Raw genomic sequence first — 5,530 nt, 5'->3', positions numbered from 1 at the left:
GGAGGATTTGACTGGAACGAGATGCAGAGGCTGGAACGGCGACGGTAGCAATGCGTCTGGTGTTCCGGCTGGCTCGGATCTCAAAGTTGACCCAACTTCGAGCGCAATCGGCCACTAGCAGGAGACCCAAGGGCCCTAGGATAACCTCGACTCCTCTTGTCTCGCCGGAGCTCCAGAGGAACCAAAGACAACTTCGATATCTGACTATCTGGTGGAAGGAGACAAATTGAGTGGAGATCGACAAAGGGAAGAGGTGGAGATGGACACACCAGGAGATTCTGGGGCCATTTCGGAGCACCAGACGGCGCCGGAGAGGCTAGGGGAGATCGGTGATTTGGATCGAGAAAAGTAGGGTTCAAGAGAGAAATTTTAGGGGTGCGTTGGGTGGACGCGCGTTTCAAAAATTAAGAAACTATTTTGACTATGAGAAAAAAAAAGTAGAGAGGGAGACTAGGGCTTACCATCATGATCCGTAGAAGTCTTCGTCTCTGCAACAAGAGGAGAACCTATGTTGTTCTTTTGGATCTGTAGATCGAGATTCTTGGCCGGTTACCTTCAAATCCGTAGTTAGGTTTATGCTCGTATCTAAATCATGGCAAGAAATCATTTCAAACAAGAGTTTCATCAGATTACGATCCTTGACTCAGCCTTTGCGTTTCCTACTAGCTTTACACGATAGAGATGACCAAACTGGACGCCTAAGTTGCAGGTTCTTCTCATCTTCTTCGCTATCGTCGTCATCACCATCGATATCAACCACCTTTCTATCCAGAATAACATTTCCTCTCCGTAGAGTCTTGTACCCTAGTTATTACGTCAATGGTCTGATCAACATGGGTGAGATCATATGTAACCCTTGCACCGGAAAGACCATATCATTACCAAAGCTTGTCAAAACAACAGCCACTAGTTGACCAAGGCTAGCCACACGCTTTTTCGGATATGATCATGTCAATAATCAGTACAAAGTATTGTGCATCACCCCGGATCTTGCAGGACATGCAACACTCGAGTTTAATCACTATCAAATATTCACATTGGGAGCTAAACCTAAAAAATGGAGATTCATCGACTGTGGAATTCCTCACAGCACTTGGTGTAACGGTCTGTGTATTGATGGATTTGTGTACTACATTGCGAGCACGGACACAAGAATTATGTGTCTGATGAGATTCGATTTGAACTCTGAGAAGTTTATAGAACTCAAGGATTAATAAGAATGTCTCTCTTATTATTAACTTAAGAAAATAACTCAAAACTTAAGCTCTCAAACTCTAAACTCTTGTAAGATATGTTACAACTTGACATATTCTTATATAGAGCTTATAATATCCTAATCCTATTAGGTAACATAACTAGATAACTCCTAAACATATTATGTTTCCTATTTTCCATATCTCGGTAGGATTAGGTCTCTTTCTTGCATCTCAGGTTTCCATTTTGTTCAAGCTTAATCCAACATTTCCCCCTTAAGCTTGAACTCTATCTTCGACAGATCTTGAACTCTGATAAGATCTCTCATTTCAATGAACTTGACTCTTTCAAGTGCTTTCGTTAAGATATCAGCCTTTTGCTTGTTGCCGGGAACGTGTTCGACTTCAATCTTTCCAGCTTTAACGCACTCACGGATAAAGTGGTATCGGGTGTGTATGTGTTTGCTCCTGCCGTGGAACACGGGGTTCCTCGTTAACGCTATAGCCGATTGGTTGTCGATCCGGATGATGACTTTCTCGTACAAGGAATCGTTGATCTCTCCAAGTAAGTCTTGAAGCCAGATAGCCTGTCGTGCTGCCTCCGTTCCCGCCATAAACTCGGCTTCGCAGGATGATAGAGCAACGGTGTCTTGTTTCTGCGAAAACCAGGTTATTGGACTCTCTCCAAGGTAGAAAACATGTCCCGTTGTGCTTCTACCATGTCTGGATCAACGTTATGACTACTATCACTGTAACCTGTCACTCTCTTTGTTCGTGATGTTGCCCTCTCAAAGCTCAAACCGTATGATGTCGTCCCTCGTAAGTACCGTAAGCATTGTTTCAATGCTGCACCGTGAGAGACCTTCGGCTGTTGCATGAAACGACTTAGAACACCTACACTATACGCCAAGTCGGATCTCGTGTACAACAAATATCGTAGACAGCCAATGTTTCTTCTGTAACTTGTAGCATCAATGTCTTCTTCTTCTTCGGCTCTTGACAGTTTATGGCCTGCTTCCATTGGTGTGTGAACCATGTTACAATTCTCCATACCAGCTTCTTCTAGAATCCTTTGCGCATAGCTCCTCTGATTCAGCGATATACCACTCTCATGTTGAGTAACCTCAATTCCAAGGTAGTAAGTGAGTTTCCCGAGATCACTCATCTCAAATTTGCTTGACATCTCTGTTTTAAACTCGTTGATGATCTCCACGTTTGTTCCTGTTACAAATAGATCATCTACATAGACAGCTATAAGAAGGAGATGATCGTTGAACCTTTTCCAGTAAACAGAGGGTTCTTTCAAGCATCTCTTGAACTGAAGCTCCTTCAAAACCTGATTTAGCTTATCGTTCCAAGCTCTTGGCGCTTGTCTAAGACCGTGCAGCGCTTTGTTGAGCTTATAAACCTTATGTTCTGATCCTTTAACCTCGAAACCCTCGGGCTGGCTGACATAGATGGTTTCTTTCAACTCTCCATGCAGGAAAGCAGTTTTAACGTCGAGATGATGTATCTCCCACCCTTTAGCTGCTGCAAGATTGATGAGAAGTTGAATTGTCTCAATTCGAGCTACCGGTGCAAATACCTCGTCAAAATCTATTCCATGCCTTTGAACATACCCCTTAGCGACCAAGCGTGCTTTATGCTTGTTGATGCTGTCATCAACATTTCGCTTTAACTTAAAAACCCACTTAAGTCCAATGGCCTTAGCTCCCTGTGGAAGCTCTACGACTATCCAAGTGTCGTTTTGTTCTATTGAGGCGATCTCATCACTGCAGGCTGATGTCCATTCCGTTGACTCTCTTGCTTCCATATAGCTCTGCGGTTCGTTGTTGATACACATTAACAAGTACTCTCCTTCCTCTTCTGCATGGAGAACATATTCATCAAGGTATTTAGGCACTGAGGTCTGTCTTTGCGATCGTCTTGGTCCTACTTCGATCTCTTCTTCTTTCTCATGATCTGGTTCCTCATCATCGCTTATATCATTCATATCCTCTGCAACTTGATCTCCCATGGTTGTCTCGTTAGTGATCTCTGGAACTTGAATCCCTGGATGCCAGTAGTCACCAAGCGTGATTGTGAAGCTACCTTCTCCATCTTCTCTGGTACTGGTTTGATTCCAGTTCCATCCATTTGTTTCATCAAACACAACGTCTCGACTGACGATTATCTTTTGAGTTTGCGGATCATACAAACGGTATGCTTTAGAGCCAGGCTTTGTCCCTAAATGAACCAACATCTTTTACCTGTCTTCGAGCTTCTTTAAGTGTGGCTTTACCGACTTTGCATAGCCAATACATCCAAATGTCCGAAGATGGCTTAGGTTAGGTTTCTTGTCTTGTAGAGCTTCGTATGGTGTTCTGTCTTTCATTGCTCTTGTGGCTACTCGATTAAGAAGATAGTTGGAGTGTCTCGTAGCTTCTCCCCATAGATAATTTGGCACTCTCATATGCTTTAGTATACTTCTAGTCATCTCCATGAGCGTTATGTTTCGTCTCTCGACAACTCTGTTTTGCTGAGGCATGTAAGGAGCGGTGAGATGGCGTTTGATTCCTGTACTCTCGCAAAATTCATTGAATTCTTGAGATACGAACTCTCCACCTCTGTCCGTACGAAACGTTTGTATACGTGAGCCTGAGTCTTGTTCCACCTTCTTCTTGAACCTTTTAAACTTCTCAAAAGTGTCAATTTTCTCTTTTAATAGAATTGTCCACATGTACCTTGAGTAATCATCTATAAGCACAAAGATGTAATGGTTTCCACCAGCCGTGCTTGGCGTTATCGGTCCACACAGATCACCATGAACAAGTTCCAACGTTTTTGTTGCTCGATACATGGTAGCTTGAGGGAAACTCTGCCTTGCTTGTTTACCAAGCAAACACGAACCGCAAACCTCCTTCTCGATACTCACCCGTGGAACACCGACGACAAGTTCTCTTTGTATCATGGCCTTCATGCTTTCAAGGTTTATGTGACCTAGCCGCACATGCCATCTTGTTGATTCACTAATAGTTGTCGTAAGTAGACTCATTGGCTCCTTGATTCCCATATGAACTTTGTATAAGCGATTCTTTGATCTCTTTGCTTTCACCAATAACTTCCCATCTCGGTCGTGCATTGTGAGATCTTCTCCTTGTAGCCTTACATCGCATCCTGATTATGTGTCTTGTCCCAGACTAATGATGTTACTTTTCAATTCAGAAATGAAGTAGACGTCACACATCGTCCTCGGTTCTCCATTCCGATCAATGAACTCGATGGAACCCTTCCCTTTGATGTCTATACGAGAGTCATCGCCAAACTTCACCTTGCCTGTGATAGCTTCATTGATCTGAGAGAAGTATCGCCGATCTCCTGACATATGATTGCTAGCTCCATTGTCGAGATACCACAAATTCTCTTCACCCGTGTTTGTTTCATACTTGCTTGGCACGACCTTTTCTTCGTTTAAATAAACCACTTCATGCATCATAAGCTCATCTGCATCTTGTGTGTCCTCATTCTCATTCTCTTGAGCCTCCTGCAACTTGAGCAAACGATCGGGACATACAGAGGCAAAGTGCCCCAACTTGTCACATCGAAAACATGTGATCTTGCTCGCATCACGCGTGTCGTTCCAGCGACCACATCCTCTCCCACGATTGTTGTAACGACCACCTTGGCCTCTGTTTCCCCTGTAACCGCCATCATCACCTCGATGCGATTGTGAATCCGAACTTAAGTACATCAGTTTGCTTTGATCTTCATTGGATTCTTCTTCCTCAGCAACTCGTTCGTCATGATGATAGGAGTTTCAAGGCTCCTAATCAAATGTTGTAGAATAAAGGATGTCAAACCAGTTCTAAGTGATTCTAAAGCAAAGTGAATGCAAGACCATGCTTAATCTAAGTGCTATCAATTGGTGAGATGATTTATGAACTAGAATGATACTAAAATGCAATAAAGGACAAAGTTTTCTTTCTTATGAGATAAGAGAACTCATGGGCTAAAGGAATTGACCTTGGGTGATCAAGTTTCAATCTAAAAATGTTAACTTTCAACCAATCTATTTACCTTAGACCTAGACACCATCCTAAACAAACTCTATATCTATATGAATGTTCATTTACTAAGATATCTCAAGCATCAAATCTCTTTGGTTGAATGTTATCTAAGTAATCATTAATCTCAAGTCTACTAGCCATCTTAACACCTTTAACAACAAATCTCTTTGGTAAATAATGTTAAAAGCTTAGGAGAGTCAGTTCAGACATTTCATCAAACACCTTTCAGACATGAAATACCTAGAGCTCAACTTTAGAGAGGCCAACTCTAGAGTTGCATTAAAAGTACTC

The sequence above is a fragment of the Brassica oleracea genome, chromosome C6 (assembly GCF_000695525.1).
Source record: "Brassica oleracea var. oleracea cultivar TO1000 chromosome C6, BOL, whole genome shotgun sequence".
NCBI classification, from domain to species: domain Eukaryota; kingdom Viridiplantae; phylum Streptophyta; class Magnoliopsida; order Brassicales; family Brassicaceae; genus Brassica; species Brassica oleracea.
This window is presented reverse-complemented; position numbering follows the sequence as displayed.